The sequence below is a fragment of the Misgurnus anguillicaudatus genome, chromosome 7, assembly GCF_027580225.2.
Source record: "Misgurnus anguillicaudatus chromosome 7, ASM2758022v2, whole genome shotgun sequence".
NCBI classification, from domain to species: Eukaryota; Metazoa; Chordata; class Actinopteri; order Cypriniformes; family Cobitidae; genus Misgurnus; species Misgurnus anguillicaudatus.
Window position 1 is genome coordinate 6,553,795 of NC_073343.2, and position 17,316 is coordinate 6,571,110.

Consider the following 17,316-nt stretch of genomic DNA (forward strand, 5'->3'; position numbering starts at 1 on the left):
AATCATGATAGCATCATGTTAGCTTCATGCTAATCATGCTAGCATCATGCTAGCTTCATGCTAATCATGCTAGCATCATGCTAGCTTCATGCTAATCATGCTAACATCATGCTAGCTTCATGCTAATCATGCTAGCATCATGCTAGCTTCATGCTAATCATGCTAGCATCATGCTAGCTTCATGCTAATCATGCTAGCATCATGCTAATCATGCTAGCATCATGCTAGCTTCATGCTAATCATGCTAGCATCATGCTAGCTTCATGCTAATCATGCTAGCATCATGCTAGCTTCATGCCAATCATGCTAGCATCATGCTAGCTTCATGCTAATCATGCTAACATCATGCTAGCTTCATGCTAATCATGCTAACATCATGCTAGCTTCATGCTAATCATGCTAGCATCATGCTAGCTTCATGCTAATCATGCTAGCATCATGCTAGCTTCATGCTAATCATGCTAGCATCATGCTAATCATGCTAGCATCATGCTAGCTTCATGCTAATCATGCTAGCATCATGCTAGCTTCATGCTAATCATGCTAGCATCATGCTAGCTTCATGCTAATGCTTATGCTAGCATCATGCTAGCTTCATGCTAATCATGTTAGCATCATGCTAGCTTCATGCTAATCATGCTAGCATCATGCTAGCTTCATGCTAATCATGCTAACATCATGTTAGCTTCATGCTAATCATGCTACCTTCATACTTAAACATTCTTACAGCCAGATAGTTTACTAAACTAAACTTATGTCAAACCGTTTTAAACGTTCAAGCTACGCTTTTTCAAGCCAACATAAAGTTTGTCTTCAAACTTTAATATCTAGTTATTATTATTCTTTTTCTCCCCCCAAAATTTCTGACACTAACTCGTCCTAGGGCTTTCAAGCTACATGCACCAAATTTTCCACAGACCTTCAGACTGGTCTGACTTAGTGTGCTATATCTTTTCTAACTGATGGGACCTTCCGAATTCCTAAACGGGGGTCTCGAACACCCCAAAATTTCCATTGACCTAACATTGAGACAAACTTTGACGCGTCATAGCTGCGAGTGAGAAACTTGTAGAAACTTGTGGCTTACCACATTTAAGGTGGCTGACAGGCTCTGTAAGAACATACATCACAATGGGGTGTAAGCTGTACCCCTGGGGTGTAAGAGGCCCCCAAAATTTCCCATTGACTTATAATGGGGCAGGAAGCATGCCCATATAAGGGAATAAACGCGTCCCAGATGGAATATCTTTACTTTAGAGTGTCGTAGAGACATGGGGGTGGGCTCATTTTACTCAGTCATCCAATCAGTCTCTTAGGATCGCCCCAAAGCTATTTAGCCACGCCCCTAGCAACAATTTTGGGTACCCTAGCAACATCTCCCATAGACTACCATTATAAAAAGCCCAGATGGATATCTTTACACCAGAGTGTCATAGAGACATAGGGGTGGGCTCATTTTACTCAGGCATCCAATCAGTCTTAATAGGATTCTTATTGAGGCATTAAGCCACGCCCCTAGCAACCAAATTTGAGCACCCTAGCAACATAATAAACAAAGCCTTATATCTCTTGGTCTGAACATCATAGAGACATGGGGGTTGGGTCTTTGGGTCATGCTAGGTTCATGCTAGCTCCATGCTAAGTCATACTAGCTTCATGCTAGTTTCATGCTAGCTTTATGCTAATTTCATAATAAATCTTGCTAACTTCATGCTAAATCATGCTAACTTCATGTTAAATCTTGTTAGCTGCACGCTAAATAGTGCTAGCGTCATGCTAATCATGTTAGCATCATGCTAATCATGCTAGCTTCACGTTAAATCATGCTAGCTTCATGCTAATCATGCTAGCCTCATGCTACCTTCATGCTAATCATGCTAACATCATGCTAGCTTCATGCTAATCATGCTAGAATCATGCTAGCTTCATGCTAATCATGCTAGAATCATGCTAGCTTCATGCTAATCATGCTAGAATCATGCTAGTTTCATGCTAACATCATGATAGCTTCATGCTAATCATATTAACATCATGCTAGCTTCATGCTAATCATGCTAGCATCATGCTAGCTTCATGCTAATCATGCTAGCATCATGCTAGCTTCATGCTAATCATGCTAGCATCATGCTAGCTTCATGCTAATCATGCTAGCATCATGCTAGCTTCATGCTAATCATGCTAGCATCATGCTAATCATGCTAGCATCATGCTAGCTTCATGCTAATCATGCTAGCATCATGCTAGCTTCATGCTAATCATGCTAGCATCATGCTAGCTTTATGCTAATCATGCTAGCATCATGCTAGCTTCATGCTAATCATGCTAGCATCATGCTAGCTTCATGCTAATCATGCTAGCATCATGCTAGCTTCATGCTAATCATGCTAGCATCATGCTAGCTTTATGCAAATCATGCTAGCATCATGCTAGCTTCATGCTAATCATGCTAGCATCATGCTAATCATGCTAGCATCATGCTAGCTTCATGCTAATCATGCTAGCATCATGTTAGCTTCATGCTAATCATGCTAGCATCATGCTAGCTTCATGCTAATCATGCTAGCATCATGCTAGCTTCATGCTAATCATGTTAGCTTCATGCTAATCATGTTAACATCATGCTAGCTTCATGCTAATCATGCTAGCATCATGCTAGCTTCATGCTAATCATGCTAGCATCATGCTAGCTTCATGCTAATCATGCTAGCATCATGTTAGCTTCATGCTAATCATGCTAGCATCATGCTAGCTTCATGCTAATCATGCTAACATCATGCTAGCTTCATGCTAATCATGCTATCATCATGCTAGCTTCATGCTAATCATGCTATCATCATGCTAGCTTCATGCTAATCATGCTAGCATCATGCTAGCTTCATGTTAATCATGCTAGCATCATGTTAGCTTCATGCTAATCATGCTAACATCAGGCTAACTTCATGCTAATCATGCTACCTTCATACTTAAACATTCTAACAGCCAGATAGCCTACTAAACTAAACTTCTGTCAAACCGTTTTAAACGTTCAAGCTACGCTTTTTCAAGCCAACATAAAGTTTGTCTTCAAACTTTAATATCTAGTTATTATTATTCTTCTTAGCACCCCAAAATTTCTGACACTAACTCGTCCCAGAGCTTTCAAGCTACATGCACCAAATTTCCCACGGACCTTAAGACTGGTCTGACTTAGTGTGCTATATCTTTTCTAACTGATGGGACCTTCCGAATTCCTAAACGGGGCGCTCAAAGACCCCAAAACTCCCATTTACTTAACATGGAGACAAACTTTGACGGGTCCTAGCTGCGAGTGAGAAACTTGTAGAAACTTGTGGCTTACCACATTTAAGGAGGCTGACAGGCTCTGTAAGAACATACATCAAAATGGGGTGTAAGCTGTACCCCTGGGGTGTGAGAGGCCCCCAAAATTTCCCATTGACTTATAATGGGGCAGGAAACATGCCCATATAAGGGAATAAAAGCGTCCCAGATGGAATATCTTCACTTTAGAGTGTCTTAGAGACATGGGGGTGGGTTCATTTTACTCAGTCATCCAATTACTCTCTTAGGATCGCCCCAGAGCTATTAAGCCACGCCCCTAGCAACAATTTTGGGTACCCTAGCAACATCTCCCATAGACTTCCATTATAAAAAGCCCAGATGGATATCTTTGCACCAGAGTGTCATAGAGACATGGGGGTGGGCTCATTTTACTCAGGCATCCAATCAATCCTAATAGGATTCTTATTGAGGTGTTAAGCCACGCCCCTAGCAACCAAATATGAGCACCCTAGCAACATAATAAACAAAGCCTTATATCTCTTGGTCTGAACATCATAGAGACATGGGGGTTGGGTCTTTGGGTCATGTTAGCTTCATGCTAGCTCCATGCTAAGTCATACTAGCTTCATGCTAGTTTCATGCTAGCTTTATGCTAATTTCTTAATAAATCTTGCTAACTTCATGCTAAATCATGCTAACTTCATGTTAAATCTTGTTAGCTGCACGTTAAATAGTGCTAGCGTCATGCTAATCATGTTAGCATCATGCTAATCATGCTAGCTTTACGTTAAATCATGCTAGCTTCATGCTAATCATGCTAACCTCATGCTTACTTCATGCTAATCATGCTAGAATCATGCTAGCTTCATGCTAATCATGCTAGAATCATGCTAGCTTCATGCTAATCATGCTAGAATCATGCTAGCTTCATGCTAATCTTGTTAGAATCATGCTAGCTTCATGCTAATCATGATAATCATGCTAGCATCATGCTAGCTTCATGCTAATCATGTTAACATCATGCTAGCTTCATGCTAATCATGCTAGCAACATGCTAGCTTTATGCTAATCATGCTAGCAACATGCTAGCTTCATGCTAATCATGTTAACATCATGCTAGCTTCATGCTAATCATGCTAGCAACATGCTAGCTTCATGCTAATCATGCTAGCATCATGCTAACTTCATGCTAGCTTCTTGCTAATCATGCTAGCATCATGCTAGCTTCATGCTAATCATGCTAACATCATGCTAACTTAATGCTAGCATCATGCTAGCTTCATGCTAATCATGCTAGCATCATGCTAACTTCATGCTAGCTTCTTGCTAATCATGCTAGCATCATGCTAGCTTCATGCTAATCATGCTAACATCATGCTAACTTAATGCTAGCTTCTTGCTAATCATGCTAGCATCATGCTAGCTTCATGCTAATCATGCTAGCATCATGCTAGCTTCATGCTAATCATGCTAGCATCATGCTAGCTTCATGCTAATCATGCTAGCATCATGCTAACTTCATGCTAATCATGCTAGCTTCATGCTAATCATGCTAGCATCATGCTAGCTTCATGCTAATCATGCTAACAACATGCTAACTTCATGCTAATCATGCTAACATCATGCTAATCATGCTAGCATCATGCTAGCTTCATGCTTATCATGCTAACATCATGCTAGCTTCATGCTAATCATGCTAGCATCATGCTAACTTCATGCTAATCATGCTAACATCATGCTGGCTTCATGCTAATCATGCTAGCTTCATGCTAATCATGCTAATATCATGCTAATCATACTAGCATCATGCTAGCTTCATGCTAATCATGTTAACATCATGCTAGCATTATGCTAATCATGCTAATCATGTTAGCATCATGCCAGCTTCATGCTTATCATGATACCATCATGCTATATTCATGCTTATCATGTTAGCATCATGCTAAATCATGCTACCTTCATACTTAAACATTCTAACAGCCAGATAGCCTACTAAACTAAACTTCTGTCAAACCGTTTTAAACGTTCAAGCTACGCTTTTTCAAGCCAACATAAAGTTTGTCTTCAAACTTTAATATCTAGTTATATTTTATTCTTATATCTGGACACTTTTTTCGGCGCGTACCTTGTCCCGCACGGTTTGGGGGAGATCCATGAAAGCGGGCTCAAATCGACCGGCTTATTGACGGGATGGGTGCTATATCTTTTATAAGTGATCGGGTGCAGGATTTTCGAAAGGGGGGCGAAAAATCACCCGAAAAATCCCATTGACTTAACATGGTGCCCAACTTTGACGGGTCATAGCTCCGCTCGAGGATATTGTAGAAACATGTGGGTTACAACATTTGAAGAGGGTGTTAGGGTCTGTAAGAACATACATCACATTGGGGTGTAAGTTGTACCCCTGGGGTGTAAGGGGCACCCTTAAATTCCCCATTGACTTATAATGGGGCAGAAAACATGCCCATATAAGGGAATAAAAAAGTTCCAGATGGGATATCTTTGCTTTACATTGTCGTAGAGACAAGGGGGTGGGCTCATTTTACTCAGACATCCAATCAGTCTATCAGTATAGTCCCAAATTTATTAAGCCACGCCCCTAGCAACCACTTTTGAGCACCCTAGCAACATAAAATTCAAACAGTTATATCTCAGCATCCGAACATCGTAGAGACACGGGGGTTGGACCATTTTACTTGTGGCTTGAAATGTAATCATTATGGGATGCCAATTTTTTTCCCTAGCAACCAAATACAGTACCCTAGCAACAGAGTAAACAAAGCCTTATATCTCCGCATCAGAACATCGTAGAGACACGGGGGTTGGACCGTTTGACTCGTGACTCGGTGTGTAATCATTATGGGATGCCAATTTTTTCCCTAGCAACCAAATACAGTACCCTAGCAACAGAGTAAACAAAGCCTTTTATCTCCGCATCAGAACATCGTAGAGACACGGGGGTTGGACCGTTTGACTCGTGACTCGGAGGGTAATCACTAGTGGATGCCAATTTTTTTCCCTAGCAACCAAATACAGTACCCTAGCAACAGAGTAAACAAAGCCTTATATCTCCGCATCAGAACATCGTAGAGACACGGGGGTTGGACCGTTTGACTCGTGACTCGGAGTGTAATCATTATGGGATGCCAATTTTTTCCCTAGCAACCAAATACAGTACCCTAGCAACAGAGTAAACAAAGCCTTATATCTCCGCATCAGAACATCGTAGAGACACGGGGGTTGGACCGTTTGACTCGTGACTCGGTGTGTAATCATTATGGGATGCCAATTTTTTCCCTAGCAACCAAATACAGTACCCTAGCAACAGAGTAAACAAAGCCTTATATCTCCGCATCAGAACATCGTAGAGACACGGGGGTTGGACCGTTTGACTCGTGACTCGGAGGGTAATCACTAGTGGATGCCAATTTTTTTCCCTAGCAACCAAATACAGTACCCTAGCAACAGAGTAAACAAAGCCTTATATCTCCGCATCAGAACATCGTAGAGACACGGGGGTTGGACCGTTTGACTCGTGACTCGGAGTGTAATCATTATGGGATGCCAATTTTTTCCCTAGCAACCAAATACAGTACCCTAGCAACAGAGTAAACAAAGCCTTATATCTCCGCATCAGAACATCGTAGAGACACGGGGGTTGGACCGTTTGACTCGTGACTCGGTGTGTAATCATTATGGGATGCCAATTTTTTCCCTAGCAACCAAATACAGTACCCTAGCAACAGAGTAAACAAAGCCTTATATCTCCGCATCAGAACATCGTAGAGACACGGGGGTTGGACCGGTTGACTCGTGACTCGGCGTGTAATTACTATGGGATGCCAATTTTTTCCCTAGCAACCAAATACAGTACCCTAGCAACAGAGTAAACAAAGCCTTATATCTCCGCATCAGAACATCGTAGAGACACGGGGGTTGGACCGTTTGACTCGTGACTCAGAGTGTAATCATTATGGGATGCCAAATTTTTCCCTAGCAACCAAATACAGTACCCTAGCAACAGAGTAAACAAAGCCTTATATCTCCGCATCAGAACATCGTAGAGACACAGGGTTTGGACCGTTTGACTCGTGACTCAGAGTGTAATCACTATGGGATGCCAATTTTTTCCCTAGCAACCAAATACAGTACCCTAGCAACAGAGTAAACAAAGCCTTATATCTCCGCATCAGAACATCGTAGAGACATGGGGGTTTGACCGTTTGACTCGTGACTCAGAGTGTAATCACGATGGGATGCCAAATTTTTCCCTAGCAACCAAATACAGTACCCTAGCAACAGAGTAAACAAAGCCTTATATCTCCGCATCAGAACATTGTACAGACACGGGGGTTGGACCGTTTGACTTGTGACTCGGCAGGTAATCACTAGTGGATGGCATTTTTTCCCTAGCAACCAAATACAGTACCCTAGCAACAGAGTAAACACAGCCTTATATCTCCGCATCAGAACATCGTAGAGACACGGGGGTTGGATCGTTTTACTTTTGGCTTGGAGTATGATCATATATGTTCCCCAGAATTTTGCCACGGCAAGCACCACTCACATTTTCTTCAGGAAATGTACCTATCTAGTTATTATTATTATTCTTTTTCTGAGACCAAAATTACGAACAGTAACTCGTCCTAGAGCTTTCAAGCTACATGCACCAAATTTTCGACGGACCTTCAGACTGGTCTGACGGAGTGTGCTATATCTTTTCTAACTGATGGGACCTTCCGAATTCCTAAACGGGGGGCTCGAACACCCCAAAATTTCCATTGACTTAACATTGAGACAAACTTTGACGGGTCATAGCTGTGAGTGAGAAACTTGTAGAAACTTTTGGCTTACCACATTTAAGGAGGCTGACAGGCTCTGTAAGAACATACATCACAATGGGGTGTAAGCTATACCCCTGGGGTGTAAGAGGCCCCCAAAATTTCCCATTGACTTATAATGGGGCAGGAAACATGCCCATATAAGGGAATGAAAACGTCCCAGATGGAATATCTTTACTTTAGAGTGTCGTAGAGACATGGGGGTGGGCTCATCTTACTCAGTCATCCAATCAGTCTCTTAGGATCGCCCCAGAGCTATTAAGCCACGCCCCTAGCAACAATTTTGGATACCCTAGCAACATCTCCTATAGACTACCATTATAAAAAGCCCAGATGGATATCTTTGCACCAGAGTGTCATAGAGACATAGGGGTGGGCTCATTTTACTCAGGCATCCAATCAGTCTTAATAGGATTCTTATTGAGGTGTTAAGCCACGCCCCTAGCAACCAAATATGAGCACCCTAGCAACATAATAAACAAAGCCTTATATCTTTGGATCTGAACATCATAGAGACATAGGGGTTGGGTCTTTGGGTCATGTTAGCTTCATGCTAGCTCCATGCTAAGTCATACTAGCTTCATGCTAGTTTCATGCTAGCTTTATGCTAATTTCATAATATAACTTGCTAACTTCATGCTAAATCATGCTAGCTTCATGTTAAATCTTGTTAGCTTCACACTAAATAGTGCTAGCTTCATGCTAATCATGCTAACATCATGCTAATCATGCTAACTTCACGTTAAATCATGTTAGCTTCACGCTAATCATGCTAACCTCATGTTTACTTCATGCTAATCATGCTAGCATCATGCTAGCTTCATGCTAATCATGCTAGCTTCATGCTAATCATGCTAGCATCATGCTAGCTTCATGCTAATCATGCTAGCTTCATGCTAGCTTCATGCTAATCATGCTAGCATCATGCTACCTTCATGCTAATCATGCTAACATCATGCTAGCTTCATGCTAATCATGCTAGCATCATGCTAGCTTCATGCTAATCATGCTAACATCATGCTAGCTTCATGCTAATCATGCTAGCATCATGCTAACTTTATGCTAATCATGCTAGCATCATGCTAGCTTCATGGTAATCATGCTAGCATCATGCTAGCTTCATGCTAATCATGCTAGCATCATGCTAGCTTCATGCTAATCATGCTAGCATCATGCTAACTTCATGCTAATCATGCTAACATCATGCTAACTTCATGCTAATCATGCTAACATCATGCTAGCTTCATGCTAATCATGCTAACATCATGCTAGCTTCATGCTAATCATGCTAACATCATGCTAGCTTCATGCTAATCATGCTAACATCATGCTTATCATGCTAGCTTCATGCTAATCATGCTAGCTTCATGTTAGCTTCATGCTAATCATGATAGCTTCATGCTTATCATGCTAGCATCATGCTAAATCATGTTACCTTCATACTTAAACATATTAACAGCCAGATAGCCTACTAAACTAAACTTCTGTCAAACCGTTTTAAACGTTCATGCTACGCTTTTTCAAGCCAACATAAAGTTTGTCCTCAAACTTTAATATCTAGTTATTATTATTATGTTGGCTTGAGAAAGCCAACATACTGTTGTTGCACTTAAACTTATTATTATTATTATTATTATTATTATTATTCTTTTTCTTCTGAGACCAAAATTTCTAACTCTAACTCCTCCTAGAGCTTTTAAGCTACAGCCACCAAACTTTGCACAGACCTTCAGTCTGATCTGAGGAGGTGTGCTATATCTTTTCTAAGGGATCGGACTTACGGTTCTCCTAAACCGTCCGATCAAACATCCCAAAAAAGTCCCATAGACTTACATTCATAGAATGTTTAGGCTGAGTGTTTATTTTCAAATTCTAACTGTCAACTCTCACTCATACAAATACATTACATCATCTCTCAACCTCTCTCAGTCTATCTCTGTCTCACAAAACTCACTCAATAGCACAGACAAACAAAACTACACACACACACACACACACACACACACACAACCACACAGACACACAATCACACACAACTACACACAGACACACAACTACACACAGACACACAATTACACACACAAACACAAAATTATATATATAACATACTGTCACAAAAACAGACATGCACACATACATACACACACACACACACACACACACAATCACACACAGACACACAACCACACACAGACACACAACTACACACAGACACACAATTACACACACAAACACAAAATTATATATAACAAACTGTCACAAAAACACAGACATGCACACACACACACACACACACACAATCACAATCACACACAGACACAGACACAAAACCACACACAAAAACACACAGACACAATAACACACACAAACACAAAATTATATATAACATACGTCCACAAAAACACAGACTCACACACGCACACACTCACACACACACACACACACACACACACACACACACACACACACACACACACACACACACAAACACACACAGACACACAACTACACACAGACACACAACCACAAAATTACACACACAAACACAATATTACACACACAAACACAATATTACACACCCAATCATACTCACCCAAACACACACATAAATGTCCCAACTGCCCTAAATGCCCCATTCTGCCCCAAATGCCTCATCTGCCCCAACCGCCCCATTTTGCCCCAAATGCCCCATTTGCCCCAATTGGCCAATTCTGCTCCAAATGCCTCATCTGCCCCAAATGCCTCATCTGCCCCAACTGCCCCATTCTGCCCCAAATGCCTGATCTGCCCCATTCTGCCCAAACTGCCCTAAATGCCCGATCTACCCCAAATGCCCCATCTGCCCAAACTACCCAATTCTGCCCCAAATGCCCCAACTACCCTAAATGCCCCAACTGCCTTAAATGCCCCAACTGCTCTAAATGCCCCAACTGCCCTAAATACCCCATCTGCCCCAAATGCCCCGTCTGCCCCAACTACTCAATTCTGCCCCAAATGCCCCAACTGCCCCATCTGCCCTAAATGCCCCAACTGCCCTAAATGCCCCATCTGCCCTAAATGCCCTAAATGCCCCAACTGCCCCATTCTGCCCTAAATGCCCCAACTGCCCTAAATGCCTCAAATGCCCCAACTGCCTCATCTGCCCCATTCTGCCCCAACTGCCCTAAATGCCCCAACTGCTCTAAATGCCCCAACTGCCCTAAATGCCCCATCTGCCCCAATTATCCAATTCTGCCCCAAATGCCCCAACTACCCTAAATGCCCCATCTGCCCCAAATGCCCCATTCTGCCCCAACTGCCCAATTCTGCCCCAACTAACCCATCTGCCCCAACTAACTTAACTGCCCCAACTGCAGCTCCAGCTATTACTCTCAGACTAGGCTTTCTCAAGCCAACATAAAGTTTGTTCACAAACTTTAACCTCATCTAGTTATTATTATTATTCTACCCCAAATTTCTGACACTAACTCGTCCTAGGGCTTTCAAGCTACATGCACCAAATTTTCCGCAGACCTTCAGACTGGTCTGACTTAGTGTGCTATATCTTTTCTAACTGATGGGACCTTCCAAATTCCTAAACGGGGGGCTCGAACACCCCAAAATTTCCATTGACTTAACATTGAGACAAACTTTGACGGGTCATAGCTGTGAGTGAGAATCTTGTAGAAACTTGTGGCTTACCACATTTAAGGAGGCTGACAGGCTGTGTAAGAACATACCTCACAATGGGGTGTAAGCTGTACCCCTGGGGTGTAAGAGGCCCCCAAAATTTCCCATTGACTTATACTGGGGCAGGAAACATGCACATAAAAGGGAATAAAAACGTCCCAGATGGAATATCTTCACTTTAGAGTGTCGTAGAGACATGGGGGTGGGCTCATTTTACTCAGGCAACCAATCAGTCTCTTAGGATCACCACAGAGCTATTAAGCCACGCCCCTAGCAACAATTTTGGGTACCCTAGCAACATCTCCCATAGACTACCATTATAAAAAGCACAGATGCATATCTTTGCACCAGAGTGTCATAGAGACATAGGGGTGGGCTCATATTACTCAGGCATCCAATCAGTCTCAATGGGATTCTTATTGAGGTATTAAGCCACGCCCCTAGCAACCAAATATGAGCACCCTAGCAACATAATAAACAAAGCCTTATATCTCTTGGTCTGAACATCATAGAGACATGGGGGTTGGGTCTTTGGGTCATGTTAGCTTCATGCTAGCTCCATGCTTAGTCATACTAGCTTCATGCTAGTTTCATGCTAGCTTTATGCTAATTTCATAATAAATCTTGCTAACTTCATGCTAAATCATGTTAGCTTCATGTTAAATCTTGTTAGATGCACGCCAAATAGTCCTACCGTCATGCTAATCATGTTAGCATCATGCTAATCATGCTAGCTTCACGTTAAATCATGCTAGCTTCATGCTAATCATGCTAACCTTATGCTTACTTCATGCTAATCATGCTAGCATCATGCTAGCTTCATGCTAATCATGCTAGAATCATGCTAGCTTCATGCTAATCATGCTAGAATCATGCTAGCTTCATGCTAATCATGCTAGAATCATGCTAGTTTCATGCTAACATCATGCTAGCTTCATGTTAATCATATTACCATCATGCTAGCTTCATGCTAATCATGTTAGCATCATGTTAGCTTCATGCTAATCATGCTAGCATCATGCTAGCTTCATGCTAATCATGCTAGCATCATGCTAGCATCATGCTAGCTTCATGCTAATCATGCTAGCATCATGCTAGCTTCATGCTAATCATGTTAGCATCATGCTAGCTTCATGCTAATCTTGTTAGCATCATGTAAGCTTCAAGCTAATCATGGTAGCTTCATGCTAGCTTCATGCTAATCATGCTAGCACCATGCTAGCTTCATGCTAATCATGCTAGCATCATGCTAGCTTCATGCTAATCATGCTAGCATCATGCTAGCTTCATGCTAATCATGCTAACATCATGCTAGCTTCATGCTAATCATGCTAACATCATGTTAGCTTCATGTTAATCATGCTAGCATCATGCTAGCTTCATGCTAATCATGCTAGCATCATGCTAGCTTCATGCTAATCATGCTAACATCATGTTAATCATGCTAACATCATGTTAGCTTCATGTTAATCATGCTAGCATCATGCTAGCTTCATGCTAATCATGCTAGCATCATGCTAGCTTCATGCTAATCATGCTAGCATCATGGTAGCTTCATGCTAATCATGTTAGCATCATGCTAGCTTCATGCTAATCATGCTAGCATCATGGTAGCTTCATGCTCATCATGCTAGCTTCATGCTAATCATGCTAGCATCATGCTAGCTTCATGCTAATCATGCTAGCATCATGGTAGCTTCATGCTAATCATGCTAGCATCATGGTAGCTTCATGCTAATCATGTTAGCATCATGCTAGCTTCATGCTAATCATGCTAGCATCATGCTAGCTTCATGCTAACATCATGCTAATCATGTTACCATCATGCTAGCTTCATGCTAATCATGCTAACATCATGCTAGCTTCATGCTAATCATGCTAGCATCAGGCTAGCTTCATGCTAATCATGCTAGCATCATGCTAGCTTCATGCTAATCATGCTATCATCATGCTAGCTTCATGCTAATCATGCTATCATCATGCTAGCTTCATGCTAACATCAGGCTAACTTCATGCTAATCATGCTACCTTCATACTTAAACATTCTAACAGTCAGATAGCCTACTAAACTAAACTTCTGTCAAACCATTTTAAACGTTCAAGCTACGCTTTTTCAAGCCAACATAAAGTTTGTCTTCAAACTTTAATATCTAGTTAGTGGTGCTTGCATTTATGCAAGGCATCACTATTACTATTGTAAAAATTATTATTATTATGTTGGCTTTGACAAAGCCAACATACTGATATTGTATTTAAACTTATTATGTTGGCTTTGAAAAAGCCAATATATTGTTATTGCATTTAAACTTATTATTATGTTGGCTTTGAAAAAGCCAATATATTGTTATTGCTATTAAACTTATATCTTATTATTATTCTACCCCAAATTTCTGACACTAACTCGTCCTAGAGCTTTCAAGCTACATGCACCAAATTTTCCACAGACCTTCAGACTGGTCTGACTTAGTGTGCTATATCTTTTCTAACTGATGGGACCTTCCGAATTCCTATACGGGGCGCTCAAACACCCCAAAATTTCCATTGACTTAACATTGAGACAAACTTTGACGGGTCATAGCTGCGAGTGAGAAACTTGTAGAAACTTGTGGCTTACCACATTTAAGGAGGCTGACAGGCTGTGTAAGAACATACCTCACAGTGGGGTGTAAGCTGTACCCCTGGGGTGTAAGAGGCCCCCAAAATTTCCCATTGACTTATAATGGGGCAGGAAACATGCCCATAAAAGGGAATAAAAGCGTCCCAGATGGAATATCTTCACTTTAGGGTGTCATAGACACATGGGGGTGGGCTCATTTTACTCAGTCATCCAATTAGTCTTTTAGGCTCGCCCCAGAGCTATTAAGCCACGCCCCTAGCAACAATTTTGGGTACCCTAGCAACATCTCCCATAGACTACCATTATAAAAAGCCCAGAATGATATCTTTAGACCAGAGTGTCATAAAGACATAGGGGTGGGCTCATTTTACTCAGGCATCCAATCAGTCTTAATAGGATTCTTATTGAGGTATTAAGCCACGCCCCTAGCAACCAAATATGAGCACCATAGCAACATAATAAACAAAGCCTTATATCTCTGGATCTGAACATCATAGAGACATGGGGGTTGGGTCTTTGGGTCATGTTAGCTTCATGCTAGCTTCATGCTAAGTCATACTAGCTTCATGCTAGTTTCATGCTAGCTTCATGCTAATTTCATAATATATCTTGCTAACTTCATGTTAAATCATGCTAGCTTCATGTTAAATCTTGTTAGCTTCACATTAAATAGTGTTAGCTTCATGCTAATCATGTTAGCATCATGCTAATTAGGCTAGCTTCACGTTAAATCATGCTAGCTTCATGCTAACCTCATGTTTACTTCATGCTAATCATGCTAGCCTCATGTTAGCTTCATGTTAATCATGCTAGCATCATGCTAGCTTCATGCTAATCATGCTATCATCTTGCAAGCTTCATGCTAAACATGCTAGCATCATGCTAACTTCATGCTAAGCATGCTAGCATCATGCTAATCATGCTACCATCATGCTAGCTTCATGCTTATTATGTTAGCATCATGCTAGCTTCATGCTAGCTTCATGCTAATCATGCTAGCTTCATGATAATCATGCTACCATCATGCTAGCTTCATGCTAATTATGTTAGCATCATGCTAGCTTCATGGTAATCATGCTAGCATCATGCTAGCTTCATGCTAATCATGCTAACTTCATGCTAATCATGCTAGCTTCATGCTAATCATGTTAGCATCATGCTAGCTTCGTGCAAATCATGCTTGCATCATGCTAGTTTCATGCTAATCATGCTAGCTTCATGCTAATCATGCTAGTTTCATGCTAATCATGCTAGCTTCATGCTAATCATGCTAGCTTCATGTTAATCATGCTAGCATCATGCTAGCTTCATGCTAATCATGCTAGCATCTTGCAAGCTTCATGCTAATTATGCTAGCATCATGCTAACTTCATGCTAATCATGCTAGCATCATGCTAGCTTCATGCTAATCATGCTAACATCATGCTAGCTTCATGCTAATCATGCTAACATCATGCTAGCTTCATGCTAATAATGCTAACATCATGCTAACTTCATGCTAATCATGCTAGCATCATGCTAGCTTCATGCTAATCATGCTAACATCATGTTAGCTTCATGCTAATCATGTTAGCATCATGCTAGCTTCATGCTAATCATGCTAGCTTCATGCTAATCATGTTAGCATCATGCTAGCTTCATGCTAATTATGTTAGCATCATGCTAGCTTCATGCTAATCATGTTAACATCATGCTAGCATCATACTAAAACATGCAAACAGCTAGACTAAACTAAACTTCTCAAGTACACGTTTATCCTGTGAAATTGTTAAAAATGTTCAGGCTACGCTTTTTCAAGCCAACATAAAGTTTGTCTTCAAACTTTAATATCTAGTTATTATGTTGGCTTTGAAAAAGCCAACATACTGTTATTGCTTTTAAACTTATTATTATTCTTTCTTCTCCTCCCAAAATTTCTGACACTAACTCGTCCTAGGGCTTTCAAGCTACATGCACCAAATTTTCCACAGACCTTCAGACTGGTCTGACTTAGTGTGCTATATCTTTTCTAACTGATGGGACCTTCCGAATTCCTAAACGGGGCGCTCGAACACCCCAAAATTCCCATTGACTTAACATGGAGACAAACTTTGACGGGTCATAGCTGTGAGTGAGAAACTAGTAGAAACTTGTGGCTTACCACATTTAAGGAGGCTGACAGGCTGTGTAAGAACATACATCACAATGGGGTGTAAGCTGTACCCCTGGGGTGTAAGAGGCCCCCAAAATTTCCCATTGACTTATAATGGGGCAGGAAACATGCCCATATAAGGGAATAAAAGCGTCCCAGATGGAATATCTTTACTTTAGAGTGTCGTAGAGACATGGGGGTGGGCTCATTTTACTCAGTCATCCAATTAGTCTCTTAGGCTCGCCCCAGAGCTATTAAGCCACGCCCCTAGCAACATTTTTGGGTACCCTAGCAACATCTCCCATAGACTACCATTATAAAAAGCCCAGATGGATATCTTTACACCAGAGTGTCATAGAGACATAGGGGTGGGCTCATTTTACTCAGGCATCCAATCAGTCTTAATGGGATTCTTATTGAGGTATTAAGCCACGCCCCTAGCAACCAAATATGAGCACCCTAGCAACATAATAAACAAAGCCTTATATCTCTTGGTCTGAACATCATAGAGACATGGGGGTTGGGTCTTTGGGTCATGTTAGCTTCATGCTAGCTCCATGCTAAGTCATACTAGCTTCATGCTAGTTTCATGCTAGCTTTATGCTAATTTCATAATAAATCTTGCTAACTTCATGCTAAATCATGTTAGCTTCATGTTAAATCTTGTTAGCTGCACGCCAAATAGTGCTAGCGTCATGCTAATCATGTTAGCATCATGCTAATCATGCTAGCTTCACGTTAAATCATGCTAGCTTCATGCTAATCATGCTAACCTTATG

General features: G+C 41.2%; 1 protein-coding gene across 1 annotated transcript in view; it reads left to right on the top strand.

Annotated features, from left to right (window-relative positions):
* The window catches only part of LOC129417843 (uncharacterized), an 88,102-nt gene that overhangs the window by 47,723 nt on the left and 23,063 nt on the right, over window positions 1-17,316 (top strand). The gene's annotated exons all lie outside the window — the stretch shown is intronic.